The sequence below is a fragment of the Armigeres subalbatus genome, chromosome 2, assembly GCF_024139115.2.
Source record: "Armigeres subalbatus isolate Guangzhou_Male chromosome 2, GZ_Asu_2, whole genome shotgun sequence".
NCBI classification, from domain to species: domain Eukaryota; kingdom Metazoa; phylum Arthropoda; class Insecta; order Diptera; family Culicidae; genus Armigeres; species Armigeres subalbatus.
In genome coordinates, this window is record NC_085140.1 from 378304549 (window position 1) to 378327031 (window position 22483).

Sequence of the window (22483 nt, forward strand, 5' to 3'; positions counted from 1 at the left end):
AGCATATATAGTAGACTGGCCCAGGAAACAAAAAGTTGTCTAATTCCACGGGGCACCCCCCAGGATTGTGTCTTTGGGTAAGAAAATCAATCTCTGAAAATTTCAGCTCAATCGCTTGTTGCATAACCTGGCGCATTTGATTTGAAGTTTGTATGGGGATTTCAGCCAAAATGTATGGGAAAATACACCTCCGTCACTCATTCGATCTGGAAATTGGTTCTGATTGTTCGATTGACCTCAGAATTGCAAAACGGCAGTTGGTATGCTACAGAACAATTTCACAGAACATTGTATGATGATTAAATGAACTATCAAGAATGATGATGCCACGTGCACCCCAAATTGACCTCTATGCGACAGGCTCTATTCGCCAACACACAGAGGGACTTGCCGATGCGGTGCCTACGCCTGCCCCAGCCTTGACGAGGACCCTTTCCGTCCTCGGGCTCGGAACCCGCCCGGTTGATCGACGCCGTGAAAGCGATGATACCATGTTGTTCTTCGCGCGACCACTTGTTCGATAAAAAGATCGAGTTCGACCACAGAGCATGACCACCGGTATGGCCGACTCCGATCCCTTGGACCACCTCTTATTTGCGCCTTGTTTGAGCGTGTGTACGCTACATAACGTACTGGTGTCGTGGGATCAAACCCCATCGAAGGAAGTGGCTACCCAACAATACATTTTTCGAACTAAATCTGCTAAATGTTGTGCATATGCATTGATCGTGTTTCAGACATAGTAGTTTGAAGTTTGTCAATATATATATATATATTTGTTCTGAAAACTCATATGTGAATATGTACATTATGTGGAAGATATTGATTTGGAAAATGTATTGGAGGTTACCACTTTCTTTTCGATGGGACTCGAACCCACGACCTTCAGAACGCTAGACTGGTGTTTTAACCAACTAAGCTACGAAGGACCTCCGTCGGCCTTCGCAACCTAGCGGCTACTGAATGAGCTCGAGATTCCCAAATTGGACGCATGTACATATTCACAATATACTGTTTTCCAACCAATAGTTCAAGTAGAAAAGGTTTTTTTTAAATTTTCACGAATACCGGTATTCACTGGTATTACCGGTATTTAATTTAATTCATGAGGCTTACATCTAAACAGATAACACCGAATCAGCAATTTGACGCCACAATACACTGTTCGAGGCCACATCTCCACATCCTCGGTTACTCCCCATGCTCGCCAAGTTGTTCTACACCTGGTTAGCCCACCTCACTCGTTGCGCTCCACGTCTTCTTGTACCTGCCGGGTTAGCATTCTTCTAACAAGCGTACCCTTCCAGCTTTAGCTGCCTTCTGGATACTGCGTTCGCCGAAGAATTGGGCGAGCTTGTGATTCATTCTTCGACGCCACACCCCATTCTCTTGTTTCTTCTGGAGCCTGTAGTAGACCCTTCTTCAACAAATAATGCGCCTTCAAGGAATATGTTGCGCCGCCAAAATCAAGGAATATGTTTGATAATGCTCATTGGATGAACAACTATTCCTTTCACCCTGTTTTCTTTAACAACAGATATCAAATAATCTACGAAAAAGTAGAATATTTCTTTTTATAATGAGTTTTCTTTTATATCATTTGTAAAACCATTTAAAAGGTTCAGATCGAAATACATATTGATAAATATTCGTCAGACCAAATTTAGAAACGCATGAGGGATAAATAACTACAATCGTAGTGAAAACGCGCTTTGACCACTGCGATGAAAAAGCATCTGATCCAGATTTTAAATGTAATACCCCGCTGCACTTATTCGTTCGTTTTATGCATTCATTTTCATATTTACTACAGTGTTCCATGTTGAAAGCCGCACCATGTTTATACAGCTACAGGAAACGATAACAGCAAAACGCTTGTACTACATGAAAGAATTTGCATTTCACCTTTACAGTCTGTTTGAAGGATTTGCGTCATTGTGCACTCACGTTCAATTCCATTCTACCCACTGTTCGTCCGAGCTAGACGAATGTTGCCACTCCTGACATACTACGCTGATGAAGTGACCCTCCAGGAACGAACGCTTCGGCAGTTTATGAAATATTGCACTCACTTCCCTGGCGGCGACGACGGCGGCGGCGACGGTGTAGGCATCTAAATCATCACGTCACCAATTAGGCAACCCTCTCACATGACATTGCAAAGCCGCGCACCGCCATCAAACCGGCACACCACAGTCATGTGGATTGAAATCAGATACGGCGACCCTGGGAAGTCCAACATCCAACAGGTAGACTCCTTACAAATTCCAGCTAGCAATGGTAGGCTCGGAAATGGCAGCCGGTACTTCCGGAGTTTGGGTTTATCTGCATCAAAAGTTGCATGACTGTTGCGGCTCGTATATGCACTGTCGGCATATACCTATTCGTTCGAACTCGCTAGAACTCAGGCTTCGCTTACACTGCCATGCCTCCTGGTTGGAAGTTCTTTCGAGGCGACCGTCATCAAGCACGACACCCGTGTGCCATATCATAGGCGAGCGAACCGGGGTAGACCTAGTGGCAAAAGCAGCTGTGCCAACGGAAGCATTAAAACGAAAACAGAGGAAAAGTTAAGCTTATATTTTCCGCCTGAAATGTCGAGAAAACTTCCTGGTCTACAGCTACAACTAGTGGGTGGTAAGAGGATGTGAATGGCAAGTGCACGAAAGGCTGTTCGTAGGAAGGGCCTTATTGAGCTCATTCTCGGCCATCACTTCTTCGCTGGTACTGGTTCCGCCTCCAGGCGCCACAGGGCAGGACAGTAGACAACGAGTGCTGAAAACAAAAGGTACAAACAGTATTACAGCAGCAGCTAAAAGAGCAATGATGTTGGATGGTTTTCTATTTGGAATGGTGAGAAGATTGGAAAAAAATAGCACTTGCCTTACTTGAAAAAATCGCAAAACGAGGGACTAAAAGAGCGCGGCCCGTTGAAATGAAAGTTGCATTTAATTTTATAAATGGCATTCTAGCATTATACTCATGCTGACGTAAAAGGGAAAATGTGAACTTCGCTTTTAGTAGTCAGCTTGGGGCATGTTGTGGGGTACGGATCATTAAGGGTAAGATGATTTAGCTTATTTTTTATTATTTAGCTGAGAAGAATTTAGCTGTAAAATAACATTGAGCTTTAGATATACTGCCATTTTTAATACGTAATCCGACATTCTGAATGTGTTCATTACATTTGTTAAATAACTTTTTTTCGTTCTCTGCATATAAACAGTACGATAAAGGTCAGTATATTGACAAGGCGAATTAATTATGAATTGCATTGACTGTTTGAGGAACCATTCATAGTTTACCGCACAAATTGGACAACTGCGATAAGCCGGACATGTGGCTAGAATATCGATTAAAAACCGGGTAAAAGTAGTTTTCGATAGTATTCCAACGGGTACAAGAAAGCGAGGAGTGCAACGACCAAGATGGCACTCGATCAAGTGGAAAACTATTGGCGAACCCTGAACCCGAACGGTGGACCCGTAAACCGAGCTGAATTTATTAAAATTTATAATTTCATTTTTTTAATAACTATTGAAAACGCATTGAAATCTTATTTAACAAAATGATAAACATTTTGAATTTCGTTTTATTATTTCACATGAAGCATTGAAAAATCTAAATCATTGTCTCGTCTCTAAGTATGGTTGAGCAATTGAGGGTTGATAACGACACAAACAATTGTAGTTGTTTAAATTTCTTGTGCTAAGGTGCAGGTGCTCCTCGGGTAATAAAATTGTAAAGTGCAATTGAGCTCTGCTATTAACGGTAAGTTAGCTGTTTTAATGCTCGCGTTGTTTTCTCCCGTACCATGCCAAGCGAAAGTAAATGACGAACAACCCACTGAAGCCGTGTTTGTGGCCATACGAAGGTAAAGTGAAAAAAAAGGTGAAATAAAGGAAGCAGATGCTAAGAGATAAAAGCTCAGAAGTTTACTTGCGAAGGACATAAACATTGTTGTTATAATTCGTTACTACAGCAAGATCAGTGGAAGTTGGATGCAATCAATTGTTTTTTTTTTCAAATGGCTTCATAACAACACACTTAGAAAAATTCGTGTAATTTTAAGTTCGATTGCATGCACATAAAAGGAGCGGCGCATATAACATACATTCAAGTCTGTTTTTAAAATTATATCACAATGTGAAATCAAAAAAATACACGTCATGACGTAAAAGTCAACTTTTGAAGCTGTTGTACTTTCACATCATGACGTGTAAAGTAAATAGAACTTTTGTTTTTGTCTTCATTTTTTCACCCGCAAAATATAACAACCTACCTGGATCTGTAGCTGAGCATCCAATGATCTGCATTCGCGTAGCGAACTACCGGTCTTATAAGCGTTTTGTAGATAGTCAGCTTGGTACGGCGGCGAACTCTATTCGATCGGAGCGTCTTACGGAGTCCAAAGTACGTACGATTTCCAGCCACTATGCGCCTCCGAATTTCTCTGCTGGTATCGTTATCGGCGGTCACCAGTGAGCCCAAGTACACGAATTCTTCAACCACCTCGATTTCGTCACCACCGATAGAAACTCGTGGAGGGTGGCTTACATTGACCTCTCTTGAGCCTCTTCCTATCATGTACTTCGTCTTCGACGTGTTGATGACTAGTCCAATCCGTTTAGCTTCGCTTTTCAGTCTGATGTAGGCTTCCTCCATCCTCTCAAAGTTACGTGCCATGATATTAATGTCGTCGGCGAAACCAAATAACTGGACGGACTTCGTGAAAATTGTACCACTCGTGTCAATCCCTGCCCTTCGTATTACTCCCTCCAAAGCGATGTTGAATAGCAGATACGAAAGACCCTCACCTTGCCGTAATCCTCTACGCGTTTCGAAGGGACTCGAGAATGCTCCTGAAACACGAACTACGCACATCACCCGATCCATCGTCGCCTTGATCAACCGTATCAGTTTATCCGGAAATCCGTTTTCGTGCATTAGCTGCCATAGCTGGTCCCGATCGATTGTATCATATGCGGCTTTGAAGTCGATAAATAGATGATGTGTGGGCACGTTGTATTCGCGGCATTTCTGCAATACCTGACGTATAGCGAACACCTGGTCTGTGGTAGAGCGTTCACCCATAAATCCCGCCAGGTACTGCCCCACGAACTCTCTTGCAATTGGTGTTAGTCGGCGGCATACAATTTGGGAGAGTACATTGTAGACGGCGTTCAGCAATGTGATTGCGCGGTAGTTGCTACAATCCATCTTATCGCCCTTTTTGTAGATGGGACACACGACACCTTCCATCCACTCCTGCGGCAGAACCTCATCCTCCCAAACCTTGGTAATCACCCAGTGCAGCGCTCTAGCCAGTGCCTCACCACCGTGTTTAAACAGCTCTCCTGGTAGTTGGTCAACTCCAGGGGCTTTGTTGTTTTTCAGCCAGCCGATCTCCTCCTGGATTTCCTGGAGATTCGGAGCCGGAAGTCGCATGTCCTGCGCGCGTGCTCCTAGGTTCATTACCATACCGCCACCGTTGTCTGCCATATCGCCATTCAGGTGCTCTTCGTAGTGCTGCCGCCACCTTTGGATCACCTCACGCTCGTTTGTAAGAAGGTCCCCGTTTATGTCCTTACACATATCGGGCTGTGGCACGTGGCCTTTACGTGAACGATTCAACTTCTCATAGAACATTCGTGCGTTATTAGCGCGGTACAGTTCCTCCGTCTCTTCACGGTCTCGATCTTCCTGCTGGCGCTTTTTCCTCCAGAAAATCGAGTTTTGTCTGTTCCGCGCCCGTTTGTATCGTGCCTCGTTCGCCCTCGTGCGGTGTTGCAGCAATCTCGCCCATGCTGCATTCTTCTCCTCAACTAACTGCTCACATTCGCCGTCATACCAGTCGTTTCTCTGATCCGGAGCCACCGTGCCTAGTGCAGCGGTTGCGGTGCTTCCAATGGCGGATCGAATATCTCTCCAACCATCTTCCAGCTGCTGCGCGTAGTCTTGGGCTAGTCTACCGTCTTGTATCCGCCCGATGTTTAGCCACGGCGGACGCCTCCGACGCGTGTTGATCACCGTCGAGAGTTTTGAGCGCAGACATACTGCAACGAGGTAGTGGTCGGATTCAATATTCGCACTGCGGTAAGTGCGTACGTTCGTGATGTCGGAGAAGAATTTACCGTCGATTAGAACGTGGTCGATTTGGTTTTCCGTTACTTGATTAGGTGATTTCCATGTGGCCTTGTGGATATTCTTGCGAGGGAAGAAAGTGCTTCGGACTACCATTCCGCGGGAGGCTGCAAAGTTTATGCATCGTTGGCCGTTGTCGTTCGATACGGTATGCAGACTATCCGGTCCGATGACCGGTCTATACATTTCCTCCCTTCCTACCTGAGCGTTCATGTCACCGATGACGATTTTGACGTCCCGCAGTGGGCATCCATCGTATGTCTGCTCCAGCTGCGCATAGAACGCTTCTTTCTCGTCGTCGGATCTCCCTTCGTATGGGCAGTGCACGTTGATGATGCTATAGTTGAAGAAAACGCCTTTAATCCTCAGCTTGCACATCCTTGCGTTGATTGGCTGCCACCCAATCACGCGTTGGCGCATCTTTCCCAGCACTATGAAGCCGGTTCCCAGCTCGTTGGTGGTGCCACAGCTTTGGTAGAAGGTAGCCGCTCGATGCCCGCTTTTCCACACTTTCTGTCCTGTCCAGCAGATTTTCTGCAGCGCTACGACATCGAAGTTGCGGGGATGTAATTCATCGTAGATTACACTGTCGCAACCGGCGAAACCTAGCGACTTGCAGTTCCATGTTCCAAGCTTCCAATCGTGATCGTTTATTCGTCACCTTGGTCGTTGCCGATTGTATCGAGTCGTATTATCTTATATGACGTTCGTAATAGTTGTTTTTAAAGGCGGCTTATTGGGCCTGCGCAAACCTCCTGTCTCGTCGGAGGGCCGTCGTGTCAGGGCTGTTTAGCGTCCCACCTAACACCAGGACTTGGGTCGAGTGTTGAGCGAGAACGATAACTTTTTTTGTGTTTTGACTTTAAAAATAGAAAAAAATAGCCCCCTAGAATTTTTCGTTAGTTTCGCCAATGTTTTCGGCTCACACTGACATCTAGATTTCGGCTCGGCTTGGCATACATATTTTTTGAATCTGTTTCTCCATCCCAGATTATGACTAACTGTGTACTGATAACTTTATATATTATTCAATTTCCTCGAAATATTACAATAATAATAAACAAATGCAAAATCTAGGACCCATCAACCTATCAGTGATATTTTATGCTTTTCCTATGTCTAGACCAACATATCAAAAAAGGGCATTACAGCCAAAAATTCTTTCTTTCTAGTTCTTTGTATAACCGTGGGGCATCGAAATCCGTACACTTAAGCACTTTAGTATATAAAAAAGTCATTAGAAAATAGGAATCGAATGTAAATAAAACGTTTGTCATTGACACAGGCGCATGAAGGCTTCTACTTTTGAAGTGTTTCACATTTACTTGAGCTTGAGCTTGAGCTTGATTGACTGCCCGTAGTTGCTACACCATTATGACCAGATCAGCTGTTCTAACACAGAGAACCAACAGATGTTTGCTTGGAACAAGCACTCATCTTCAATGCACAAGTACTGGTGATCTCATTTGTTAAGTCACACTGGCGCCTGCCACGTCAGAATGCAAGTCAATGTAGGGAAGGGGAAGAAATGATGATGCAATCACTCGCCCACTGCAAGCCGAATATACCTTTGCACTTGCCACGAGTTCATCCGGAATTTGTTGGAATTTCTGGGTTAGGTTGGAGAGGCAGAGGTCCGTCTTGGTTAACGAGCTGCCAATGTGATAGATAGGAGAAGGTAACTGATGGAATTTCTAATTGGATGTAGGAACAAGCGCTATAAGTTCATTTCCAATTCTAGCAGATTACTGTTAGAATACTCAAATTGAAGGTATAGGAATAGTAATGGAAACGGTATGGAAGTCCATTTCCAGTTCTAGCGATTGCTAGAACTCGAGAAATAAAGAGAAAGATACAAAGTAGGAGAATGGAACGGACCTGGGATTGAATTCACGACCTCCTGCGTATGAGGCAGAAGCAGTAGCCATATGACTACCAAGCCCGCTTCGAAACATGAGAGATCACGCACTGAACTGATTAATTTTATTACCGGCCGCGCAATGCAGAACACAATAATTCGGCCGACCGCTGTCCGAAACAAGAGAGATCACGCACTGAACTGATTAATTTTTATTACCGGCCGCGCAATGCAGAACACAATACTTTGGCCGACCACGCGATCGTTCTGCTGTCCGAAACATAAGAGATCACGCACTGAACTGATTATTTTTATTACCGGCCGCGCAATGCAGAACACAATAATTCAGTCGACCACGCGATCGTTCTGCTGTCCGAAACATGAGAGATCACGCACTGAACTGATTATTTTTATTACCGGCCGCGCAATGCAGAACACAATAATTCAGTCGACCACGCGATCGTTCTGCTGTCCGAAACATGAGAGATCACGCACTGAACTCAGTTTGAAGTGTTTCACATTTACTCATTAAAACTAGGAATAACATGATAAAATAATGAATTAATTCAACTACTCCTGACTCGAAATCCGTCCAACGTGGACGGATTTCGAATCAAGATCAAAATCCGTACAGCTATTTCTTAACTAAAGATTTCAATTGAAACAGTCTGATTGACAAAATTACCATTGTGAATAGTTCGATACGCGTCTTGAGAAGCGATCCCTTCAATTTGTATTCCGCTTATCTTATGTAATGATTTGCAATTAGCAATTAAAACACAGTTAATTTTGATGCAATTATGCTCCACCCGAAAACAAAATGGCGGCACAAACTCCGCGTTTGGTTGGTGGAGATTTGTTTTTGATTTTTGTTGTTTTAATTTCAAAGCCTTCTTCCCAATTCTATGCCCTAAAAGCTTACTGTCAAGTATCTGAACAGGATAAGATTAATTATTTCTACATTATTACGTTTAACCTCCTTTAATTTATTTATATCTCATGAGGTGGACGGATTTCGATGATGTACGGATTTCGGCCCCGCACGGTAAGCAATGTATGAAAACGAGTAACTGGAAACAATACATTTGGCTGTTACGTACTTTGCAGAAATTGGTCTGCCGTAATCTGAAAAAGTGATGTATACGCCATTTCCAAAAATGGTGTTAATGAGAACTCATCGAGCTCTTCAACAGAAAAATGGAAACCATGTAGGTTGTAATTTGGCGCATACGTCACTTTTTCAGATTACGGCAGATTGCCGCTAGGTGGAATAATTTATGTTATGTCTACAGCCTTAATTACACTGAAGCAGCACCAATAGTAGATTCCAAGCTTTAGTGATTGACGTATGTATTTAAGAATATAAATTTCCTCCTGGTAAACGTTTTTTTATATTTTATATTAATAGGACATACCTATTATTAACAACTAGTCTCCATTAATAGAATCGATTATTTCCGATCATGCAACATAGAATGGGATGGACACGAAGTGAAAAAAAATCCAACGACGGTGTTATCACACTGATGATCGTAGTAAGCAACACACTCGACACCTCGTCAGAGACAGGCTTCCTTCCCTAACAAGCGTATACATGCCTGTATAACCCGTTGTCGTCAGTACCATCGTGAGAGTGTAAAAACAGCAGGACAAAAAATAGTTGATTATGCCCAGCTCGTCATCATGGGATAGATTTCGCGTTTTAGCAATGTACAGTGTTTGCTCCCACGCAAGCCTGTAACCATTTCAGGTATAGTTTAGGAAGGACGAAATGTTACAAGTTACTGCCAACGAGTGCTACATGATGGAAAATAGCTTTGTCCGGGTGAGATAGTTGGAATGTGCATTTATTGTTACGTTACTGCCGGTTAGGAGCATGTTTTGCGACACTTCAGACACGATGTAAATTCAACACATGCTTTGACATCATTTACAAGTTACTAAACGCTACAAACCGTTCTTTTCGTTCCGTGTTTCTTTCTGTTTGAACAATCTTGAGCTTTGACATGAAAAGTTGCGTTTAGGTACCATTCTTTTTCAGTGTTACGTAATTTTCAAACGATGCTTTCGGAGAACCAGCAACAGTGCATATTTTTTGGAATGATGGCACATGTACTCCAGCATAAGCGTGATCGCCCACCAGTGTATTTCCGAAAAGCCTGACGTGTTAGGTAAGGTGTAAACGGTCATATTATAATTATCATGTAAGTACAGTTATCGAGTACCGTCATCTGGGGTGACAATGGGTCTGGGGGTGTGAATGGGTCATCGCTCTCACCGGCAGCCTGGAGGTCGTAGAGCAAAATCGTTCAAAAGGGTCTCTTATATTTTAGTCTTCTTGCCCTCATACATTCATACATTCATACATTCAATCCATTCTACAAGCATTCTAAGTAGTTGAAACAGTGACCCATTCTCACCCCCATTTGACCCATTGTCACCCCCGACGACGTAGGTCAAATGCAAAAGGGTGTGAGAGGCAAAAACATAGTTTTGAGATAATAGGTTTCGAGGTTATGCAATATATTTTCGTTTTCATTCAAATTATATGGATGTTTAAAAATCGCTGATTTTCTAGACATGAGGCGATTTAATACTCACGGTGTCTCTATGGGGAATATAAATTTTTGAACCCAGCGTCTCTAAAACATCCACTACGCGAAAAAAGGAGACCATATATCCTTTTTCATATCGTGGGTAAACTAAAATGTTTTAGAGAGATCTAGAACAATTTTTATTTTTTGGTATCTTTAGTGCGAACTTCATATAAATCTTCATTCACCACCACCAAAAATGTATGGAAAAATGACCCCCGATAGAATATTTTCAAATTGCACGTACGTGAAAGAGGAAAGCCGTGTAGTGGGTGCTTCAGGGATACTGATTTTTTTTAAATAAGTCCCTTTGGACAAAGACTACTCGTTTGATTGTAACTATACAGATATGTATTGCGACATCGAAAGTAAAACAGTCTTCAGTGTCTCGTACCCCAGATCCCCGACAGAATCAATTGAAAAAATGTCCATAATAAATTCAAGATTGAAAACAAATCCGGAGGAAATCTGCGTCATCGTTGTCACCAGAACTGCTGCTTGGGCAGGAGTAAGAAATTAGCATCTCATATTTCCAACTTGGTATTTATGCAAATTGATAGTGGAGCCGATTCTGTTACCACTCAGTAGTGATGCTGGCACGACGACCGAAGCGACGCGACGAGAAATTTCGCCACGGTGGAGAACTTAATTAACCGATAGGAGTTTATCGGATGGTATGCACTGTCGCTGGGCCAGCACCGTTCGGTCCGTTGTTCAGAAGGACGAACAATATTGGCGCGAAGGAGGTTCTGGATGTACAGGCACTGAAAGCCGTCTCGTGGACCAACAACGAACGATGCGATGGTGCAATATTGTCTCTAATGTTCACAGTCGACTAGTTTAATTTTGAACCGGCTTTGTTCGTTCCCAGTTAACGAAGCGAGAAAGTGAAAATACCTTTTCGCGATCCCAGTGCAACCAATAAAGATAATAGGGTAGTTCTTATTTGAACAATGAGTGTGATTTGGGTATTTTTTTTTTTCAAATTGCTTAAATAGGTGAGGCATCTGTTGAATATGTTTTATTACTACCCAAAATAAAATGCATAATTGTTTCACCCTAAGCAGCACAGAATGTGAATATGTATTCGTGTCCAACGGATGCACGAAGGTAACAAGAGATGCTAGCCGTGAAGGCCAGAAGGGAACTACTCACAAGGATATATTATTGTATTCATGAAAAGGCGGGAAACATGAAGCAAAAAGCATAGCTAAAGTTTTTCCACTTAATTTTTACAGATATATCAGCAATGTAAAACTGTCATGTAAAACTGTCGTTTGTCCCAAAAAAACGAATTAACATTTAATATCCAATTAAATTTGACTGAATTCTACAAGCAAGCAAAGCTTAACATTATTTAGATTGAAAAGAGCAGTGATATCGATTGATTGTCGCGTTTATTTGCTTACTCCAGATATGTGCATAAAATACATTTAAAATCACAACATATTTTTATCTGTGTAGGAAACACATTTTTTCCCGAGATTTGAAGGGTTGCAGAAATTCAGAAAAAAAAATTACTTCAATTCAGCTAACATGTTGGCAATTTTTAGTGTCTATGCTATGCTATGCTATGCTATTCTATGCTATGCTATGCTATGTTATGCTATGCTATGCTATGCTATGCTATGCTGGTCAACAGTAGTGGAGATAATCCAAATTAATCTGAATCACTGCGAAACCGCAGAGCAATTGTTGTGGCAGTCAATAACGGAAAATAGGTGCGATGTCGCGATAATTGCAGAGCCGTATCGAGTTTCTCCTGATAACGGCAACTGGTTGACAGATAGTTCGGGAATGGCTGCGATACATGTTATGGGCAACTTCCCAATTCAAGAAGTGGTGGAGAGTTCATGTGAAGGCTTCGTGATTGCCAAAATCAACGGCATCTTTGTATGCAGCTGCTATGCACCTCCACGATGGACCGTGGAACGGTTCAGCCATATAATGGATCAGTTAACCGACAAGCTGATTGGACGAAGGCCAGTAGTCATAGCAGGTGACTTTAATGCCTGGGCTGTGGAGTGGGGCAGTAGAGTGACCAACACAAGAGGATATGTCCTGCAGGAAGCCCTAGCGAAGCTAGACGTACGATTGTGCAATGAAGGCTCCGTGAGCACATTTCGGAGAGACGGGAGGGAGTCTATAATTGACGTCACGTTCTGTAGCCCTTCACTGACGACAAACATGGACTGGAAAGTAAGTGAAGACTACACCCATAGCGACCACCAGGCGATACGTTACCGTATCGGCCAACGAAACAATGGTGAAACGCGGGGAAGGATGACCAGCGAGAGGAAGTGGAAGACGAAAGCCTTCAATAAAGACCTCTTCGTCGAGGCACTTCGATCGGACAGTGGTACCGAGATCGTAAATGCAGTCGAGCTAACAAGGAGAATGGTAACGGCTTGTGATGCAGCAATGCCACGTAAACTGGAGCCGAGGAGCAATCGGCGTCCAGCTTACTGGTGGAACGAGGGACTCAGTACGCTTCGTGCTGCTTGTCTCAGAGCCAGGAGGCGGGCACAGAGAGCGAGGACGGAACTAGAGAAAGAGGAGCGCAATGCGGCGTTCCGGGTTGCTAGGACCGCTTTAAAAAAGGCCATCAAAGTTAGCAAGTCAGACTGCTACAAGGAGTTGTGTCGAGAAGCAGACGCCAACCCATGGGGGGATGCTTATAGAGTCGTGATGGCGAAGATGAAGGGTCCGTCGACACCGAAAAGTGTCCGATCAAGTTGAAGGAGATCGTAGAGGGTCTTTTCCCGCAACACGACCCGACCACGTGGCCACCAATACCGTACGGTGAAGAAGAAGAAACAAACGCTGGGAACCAACAAGTGTCCAATGAGGAGCTTGCAGAAGCGGCGAAACGCCTGCAGGCAAAGAAAGCCCCCGGTCCGGATGGAATACCGAACGTGGCGCTGAAAGCTGCGCTCGTGGCATGTCCGGATATGTTCAGAACAGTGCTGCAAAAGTGCCTGGACGAAGGCAACTTCCCAGAAATGTGGAAGATTCAGAAGCTGGTGTTGCTGCCGAAGCCAGGAAAGCCTCCGGGTATTCCGGCTTCGTACAGACCTATATGTCTGTTGGACACACTCAGGAAGCTCCTGGAGAGGATTATCCTGAATAGGCTTGCGAAATGTACGGAGGGCGAGCGCGGACTGTCGAAGATGCAGTTTGGGTTCCGCAAAGGAGTATCGACGGTGGATGCTATTCGGACAGTACTCGAGAGCGCTGAGAAAGCGTCCAAACAGAAGCGAAGAGGAGATCGATATTGTGCAATGGTAACAATAGACGTAAAAATGCGTTCAATAGTGCCAGCTTCGAAGCCATCGCATCAGCGCTGCATAGAATGCGGGTCCCTGGTTACCTGTGCCATATCCTGAAGAGCTACTTTCAGTGCAGAGTGTTGGTGTACGACACTAACGAAGGGCGTAAGTCGATGCGGGTTACAGCGGGCGTTCCTCAAGGCTCCATTCTCGGTCCAACTCTTTGGAACGGGATGTACGATGGAGTCCTGTGTCTGCGGTTGCCTAGAAAAGTTAAAATCGTGGGTTTTGCGGACGACGTGTCACTAACGGTGATGGGCGAGACACTTGAAGAAGTAGAGGTGTTGGCGACGGAGGCGATAGCAATGATCGAGAGCTGGATGAACGGAGTGAAGCTGCAGATAGCTCACCATAAGACGGAGGTGCTACTAGTCAGCAACTGTAAGGCGATTCAGCGGATGGAGATCGTCGTTGGTGATCATACGATTGCATCGAAGCGATCACTGAAACATCTGGGAGTGATGATCGATGACCGGCTAAACTTCAATAGCCACGTCGATTACGTCTGCGAAAAGTCGGTGAAGGCTATGAGCGCAATAGCAAGGATCATGCCAAACGTTGGCGGTCCAAGAAGTAGCACCAGGCGTCTACTAGCTAGTGTCTCGTCATCGATACTGCGGTATGGAGTCCCAGCTTGGGGTAATGCGCTGGAAACCAAGCGGAACCGTAGAAGGCTACAAAGTGCGTTCCGGCTGATGGCTATACGAGTCGCGAGCGCCTACAGAACGATCTCGTCGGAGGCAGTATGCGTTATCGCCGGGATGGTCCCTATCTGCATCAGCCTAGCGGAAGATATTGAGTGCTATCATCGGAAAGACACGAGAAATGTGAGAAAGATGGAGAGAATCCGTTCAATGGAGAGGTGGCAGCATGAATGGGACAGTACAGACAATGGGAGGTGGACCCACCGACTCATTCCAAACCTGTCAACGTGGATGAACAGGAAGCATGGCGAAGTAAACTTCCACCTGACGCATTTCCTGTCAGGCCACGGCTCCTTCAGGAAGTTTTTACTTCGGTTTGGGCATGCTGCTTCGCCATTTTGCCCGCAGTGTGAGAACATCGAGGAGACGGTGGAGCACGTGATTTTTGAATGCCCCAGGTTTGAGGCAGTTCGAAGGGAAATACACGGTTTAAACCAAGAGAACGTGATAGAAAAAATGTGCCGAGAGGAAAGCACGTGGAATGCAGTCGACAGGGTAGCTACACGGATTTTATCCGAGTTGCAGAAGAAATGGCGTAACGACCAAAGAGCATCGGTATCGGGAGAGCTTCCTTCGTCGGGAACTCTCCGCCGGCGTAGGCTAGATCTGCCGCCGGGGACTAGACCAAGTAGTTCGCGATGAAATACAACCAGTAGTCAGGGCACCAGTGAACCGGACGCCCTGCTCCCTTGGAATCGCTGGACTGACCTTGGCACTCGACTGGTTGGCGTCGGTATCGGAAGACCTCCTTCGCCGGGGCTCTGTTAGATTCCCCGTTGGCACGAGGCCGAGTAGATTGTGAAGAATGAGCTGCTAAAGTCGCCGAGACACCAGTCACTTCAAGGTGAAGGCTGGGTACACCGGCGATAGTATGAAGGAGTGGTGCTGAACAGCACAACAGGCCGACTTTTCCGAAGTAAAGCATATTGGTAGTACCGGAGAAGTTTAGGCATAGACACGAATAGGATGGAAAGATGGAAAATTCGAATGGTAGAATCCATGAAGTAGACAGTTATCTTGCGGTCCGAGGGGAAGCAAGGTAACAAAAGAAGTAAAGGAGGTTTTTTCCCTCAGTCGAGGGTTTTTCCTCCCACCACGTTGGAAGCAAATTTCCATAGAAGCAAGATTACCTAATTGTGGAAGGTAACTTAGCAGGCGTGATCCCCAGAGCCCAATCCCTAGCAGGCCGCAAGGGGAGATGGTGAATTTTTCCCAGCAGTTTTGCGAGGAAGTGCAAACCAAAGTGTCCTACCCCAATAAAAAAAAAAAAAAAAAAAATGCTATGATATGCTATGCTATGCTATGCTATGCTATGCTGTTATGCTTTGCTATGCTATGCTATGCTATGCTATGCTATGCTATGCTATGCTATGCTATGCTATGCTATGCTATGCTATGCTATGCTATGCTATGCCATGCTATGCTATGCTATGCCATGCTATGCTATGCCATGCCATGCCATGCCATGCCATGCCATGCCATGCCATGCTATGCCATGCCATGCTATGCCATGCCATGCCATGCCATGCCACACACATGCTATGCCATGCTATGCCACATGCTATGCCATGCCATGCCATGCCAGCCATGCCATGCTATGCCACATGCTATGCCATGCTATGCTATGCCACACATGCTATGCTATGCCATGCCACTATGCTATGCCATGCCATGCCATGCTATGCTATGCTATGCTATGCTATGCCATGCTATGCTATGCCATGCTATGCCATGCTATGCTATGCCACTATGCTATGCTATGCCATGCTATGCTATGCTATGCTATGCTATGCTATGCTATGCTATGCTATGCTATGCCATGCTATGCTATTCTATGATATTCTATGCTATGCTATGCTATGCTATGCTATGCTATGCTATGCTATGCTATGCTATGCTATGCTATGCTATGCTATGCTATGCTATGCTATGCTATGCTATGCTATGCTATGCTATGCTATGCTATGCTATGCTATGCTATGCTATGCTATGCTATGCTATGCGATAAAAATGATCAGGGCGAGCCAACTCGCTTGCTATACGATAAAAATGATCATGCGCGAGCCAACCCGCTTGCCAGAATCGCGCTTGAGCAGGGTTTGTAATGCTCACTCAATCTCAGGAGCACAGGATGCTCTCTCACCAAAATTTTCGGGGAGAAATCGCTTTTCGGAAAAGAAAAACAGCCTGGAGAGTGATAACCATTTTTCGCTCACTTCGATTGCCGCCAAACGTTGGTTTGTTCTTTTTCTTTCGTATTCGAGTCTTTTCGTGGCACCATTAATGAAAATGGTAGTAGCTTATGTGGACCAAATAACTTCACGTTATCATACAGATAGCGTGGTGGTGTGGCTAGAGTAAGCGCATCCCCACATCTATCATTGTTACTATTCTGAGTTCGAATCCCGGCACGGCTATACAATTTTGTAATTGTTCTGCGATAATTCTCGCGAAAAGTGAGTGAGAGGTAAAAGTGATGAAACGGAAAAGGATTTTCATCTAATAGGCAATATTTTCGTTTATCTTCCCAGGCTAATTCTGGAGAAAGATTGATGGGTGAAAGATGATCAAAGAAAAAAGCTCCTCCCTTGGCCCGAAAAACGCTTGCTTTGGTCTCATTGAAACGAAAAGTCGAAACCCTGCGCTTGAGTATTTCGAATAGAATCACTTTGTTTCGCTCATTCGCCAAAATATGATTTCTCTCCAAAAGAAGTCAACATTCAATCGAAGCGTTCTGTTTTGAGCCATAAGTTTGGTGGGAATTGACTCGTGGTCGTGCTTGTTTTGAATCGAACATGAGATTTACCATTTTTAGTTTTTCCTAACACTGCAGTAGGGTGAGGGCAATTTCTGGGTGTTTTACCTTTTTGAAAATTTTACTTCAGTGCTAGACTTAAGACTGCTTATAATACTACCGTAATATGGCGTAAAGTAACATAAGCGCCAAATTGCAACATAGCTGTTTGCCATTTTCCTTTACCTTGTTAAAAATATTTCATGATACGTTAGATTGCGGCACTCATATACAGCATACAATGATTGATTTGCAAATTATTACACAATACTGATCTATTAATAATGCTTTATAACAACTTTCTACCACTGATATATTTTGAACCATTGTCCCTCGAATACCTGCCTGTTAATGTATCGTAACTCCATTATGAATTTGTTTTCCACATGGGGAGATAGTTTTCATCACTTCGCCGTGTAGAAACAGCCCACGGCCATGCTCCGTATACCGACACAACAGAATATAGTTGTTACTTGCATATAACTAGCATCGCTGCGCCACCGCCGGCATGGTCTTGTTTTCCCATAGGAGCGAACACCTGGATCACCATCATAGATATGATACCTACTGCTACTGCTTTTCTGAAGCCAATTATTCTGAGATGTGTATCGTTAACCACCACACCGGACCGAGCTGTTGCGGCTCACATTGCAAGTTCACACTTTTTGTCCAGTGTGGTGCTGTAGGAATACAATTTGTTGTTGGGTAACCAACGGGTGTATCTAACTCGCCAGCATCAACAGCCAGGACTCTACGACACTACCCATAATTCCATTACCCATAATGTCATTACCCCGAAGGCCACTGCCCCTAACGCCACAACCCCTAATGAGTCACTACCCCGAATGCCATTACCCCTAATGGGACACGACCCCGAATGAGCCAGTACCCCGAATTAGTCATTATTTCAAGTTTACACTTCATTTGAATGAAAAAAAAAATGTTTTTCAATAAAAGATTATTCATATGAATAAACATTAATTGGAACCGGGACAGTTTCAATACAGTATAGAACTAAGTTTTCTCACTCCGTAAGATCCCGTTCGACTCCATATGGCACCCTTCAAAAGTCCTGCAGGGTAGGGAAAGATTGTACAGCACTAGGTTGAAGAAAGGCTGTAGTAAAAGCAACGGATTCTGGATGAAGCGTGGTTCAAATCTCAGAATCGACGAGTGGGCGAATGAGTAACAGTAACCGTGAGCGAGTAAGAGTTAATGAGTGAGTAGGAGTGAGTGAATGAGTAATAGAGCATGTATGAGTGAGCAAAGTAAGTGAGTGAGTGAGTATATAAAGGTAAGTGAGTGTATAAGAATGAGTGAGTGAGTGAGTAAGAGGAAGTGAGTGAGTAAGTGAGCAAAAGTGAGCGCATGAGTTAAATTGAGTGAATATGTAAGATAGAATGAGCGAGTGAGTAGGAGTAAGCCAGTAAGCAAGAATGAGTGAGTGGGCAAGTAAGAGTGAGGGAGTGAGTAAGAGGAAGGAATGAGTTAGAGTAAGAGAGTTAGAAAAAGTGAGTAAGTGTGTAACAGGGGATTCATGAGTAAAAGTGAGTGAGTATGTAAGAGTGAGTGAGTGAGTGAGTGGACGAGTAAGAGTGAGTGAGCAAGATTGAGCGAATTATTGAGAGTAAATGAATGAGTAAAAATGGATTACTGAGTAAGAATGGTGGAGTGAGTAGAGTGGGTGAATGAATAAGAGTAGATGAATGAGTAATAATTAGTGAGATAGAGGAAGTGAGAGATAGAGGAAGTGAGAGATGAGGAAGGAGAGAGAGAGAGAGATCTTGTCTGTCTTCGGAAACTTGTTTTGACTTGAAGAAGGTATCATCTCTGTTCACCTTCTACCGTGCAGACGCGTTACTTTTAAAAAGGCATTATTTCCTCTGTGTGCCTTATCCCGGTATAAGCACGTTTATTTAAAGAAGGTATCATCTCCTCTCTCTGCCTTATAACGGGAAAACGCGTTCATTTAGAGAAGGCATTATATCCTTTGTGTGCCCTATTCCGGGCAAACGCGTCCATTTAAAGAAGGCATCATCTCCTCTGTCTGCCTTATACCGGGCAAACGCGTTCATTTAGAGAAGGCATTTTTTCCTCTGTATGCCCTATTCCGGGCAAACGCGTCCATTTAAAGAAGGCATCATCTCCTCTGTCTGCCTTATACCGGGCAAACGCGTTCATTTAGAGAAGGCATTTTTTCCTCTGTATGTCCTATTCCGGGCAAACGCGTCCATTTAAGGAAGACATTATTTCATCTGTGTGCCTTATTCCGGGCAAACGTGACCATTTGAAAAGGCATCCACTCCTCTGTCTGACTTATACCGGGCAAACGCGTTCTATTGAAAAAAAGGCTCTTTTACTCCATTTAGGAATGACAGTTAAAGTTTATTAGAAGAAATATCAAAATTATTGATAAACAGAATCTGTAATGCATTTATCTAAGAATCTTTATGTTTTTATTCTTTGCAAAGATTGTCATTTTGCGATTCATTAATATCTGTTGGTGCTAAACATAATAATAAATTACTACAGATTCAAAATGTTTTCGGGGTAATGACTGTTCGGGGTAGTGTACCATTCGGAGAAACGGTTTTCTGGGTACTGTCCCATTCGGGGTAGTAGCCTTCGGAATAATGGCGTTCGGGATACTGGCATTCGGGGTAGTAGGGTGGAGCCACAGCCAGAACTGACCTGATAGGAAAACGTGAACCCAACCGCATAAAGCGTCCAATCGAGTGGAAAAATGCTAGCATTGTTTCGCAAGCAACTGACCACGTAGGATATGAGACAACAGAAATTGGTGTTAGCTTCATTCAAAAAGTTTCCGATGTATGGAATGGGGCAATACTTAATTATAACACGTTGATTGTGGATAGAAAACAGTTATGCAAAGTATTGGAGTGCAATTTCAAACTAACATATGATTAGAACAACATTAGGCGACTGCAGAAAATATTAAACTCTTAAATCTATAAATTTCATGGAAAGGCAATGGGATGAAACAAAAAATCACAAATTTTCATTGATTATTATTCTCAACACCTTATGAACCTTATGATTGAAACATTGCATCCATGCAATTCAATCCAAGAAATCAACCCTTTATGTTAAAATCTCATGTATAATATTAGCCATAATCAAGCAATTACCGTACTTCTCACCACAAATCACGAATTAGAAAGTCATCAATATGATACCAGATATTCCTAGAAAACAATTAAACGCTGCGGCTTCGACAACACGACCGACTACAGGATCCGCGATGATGCTACACGCAATCACCAACCGCACCACAAACGCTCATTATCGAATACCAAATTATGGCCTTTGTGGTGGCACCACCAGCTTGTTGGTCCAACCCCACGAATCGACGGATTTCACATTTGGTTCTGTTTTCTAGTGTCCTGATATGAACAAGCGATAGGTTGGAGATCTGATATGGATATCTAGTGAACCGATTGTCCGACAATGTTCATCATTTATCCAATAGGCAACTCAGCTTGTGTAATAGATTCCTCAATGGTCTTGCTTCCATGGATGTCCATATAAATCCCCAGACACACATTGAACCGATTTCCAGAATGAACAATACAACATTCATCGTTTAGTCGGCTTTTCTCGACAAAGTTATAGCTCATCGAGCAATCAAGTGGCCCCACGTTGCGTGCGTCTCCATATGATATGGGAAGGACTGCATGGGCATGGTGCGAATCATTAAACGCTAATCGCATTTCACCGTCATCATTGTCATCGGCGGTGCGGTGGTGATTGGACGAACAAAGTGAGAAATCGACGGATATGATTTCAGCACACATTCGTACAAACGTCTGAGAACCATGTCAAAACAGTTTTACTATATGCTGCTATAGGGGAAGAGGCCCCAAAACGCCCCCCCGATGCAAAACGCCTTTTGTGGTTTCCCTCATATTTACTGTCATTAAGACGTCCGTAACAAAACTAGATCTAAAATTATGTAGGATAGGCGAAGAAAGTTTCAAAATAGTGCATGGGAAGGTCGGAAAAACCGAAAATTTCCACATTTTGAAGAAACATCTAACATTTTGGCGAGGCAAAACGCCCTAGTGGCAATAACCTACAAAGTACTTGCGTCTCCACAGACTATCCATACTAGAATGCTGATTCGCCGACGCGTGGTACTTTGTTCCCTAGGAGCTGCCAGCTAAAAGGCGTTTTGCCTCATGAGTTTTCCGGCAACAGAATATCACCACTTTTTTGAAATGTGAATATTATCAATATGATTGAGATTTTTGACAATTTTTGAATGGCATCAACTAGCTATCTTGTTTAACTGATGCATAATGTAAAATTACCCATGAATAGCGTTACAAATAAGACAATAGAGCAGTGTTTGCTTAGCTAGGGCATATTGCCCCTCCTTCCCCTACATTATAATACCATCCGTAACTGTAAAAGCTAGAACGTAAGCTGCTTAAATGAGTTTATGGATGAAAGTTAATGATCAGTACAATCAAACCTTTTTGCCTTTCTCGTATTGAATTGAACATTCAGTAATTTTAGTTATCATACGTATACCAATTGGATAACGTTATTTAAGACTAATAATGTACAGAAATGCGCATTCAGCTGAATTGATAGAAAATGCTCGAAATGGTAATTGTTTTGCCCGATTTTGCATCAACATCATCTCTGCAGCACTTTTTATGTTTTAGATTTCTTAAATAGTCAGTTAAAGGCTTCAAAAATATTGGTTGTTTGGGAAAGTCAAATAAGTCAAAAAATATATTAGGGGTATTCACTTAACAGCGTAAGCAGCTGCGTATCTGATTATTGAAATGTTTCATACGCAATCACATGGGACATATTTCAAATCACCTGTGAAACATTTCTATAAACAGATACGCAGCAACCTACGCCGTCAAGTGAATCCCCCTATTGAGACAATCAAACGCGATACAAAAGCTGATGAGTTCTAAGTAGAAAGTTCAATCTTGTGTTTGATGTTAACGAAGCATATAAATTATACAATAATAAGATCGTATAGGTAAGGGAAGGATGGTCATTATGCACCCCCTAAGCAA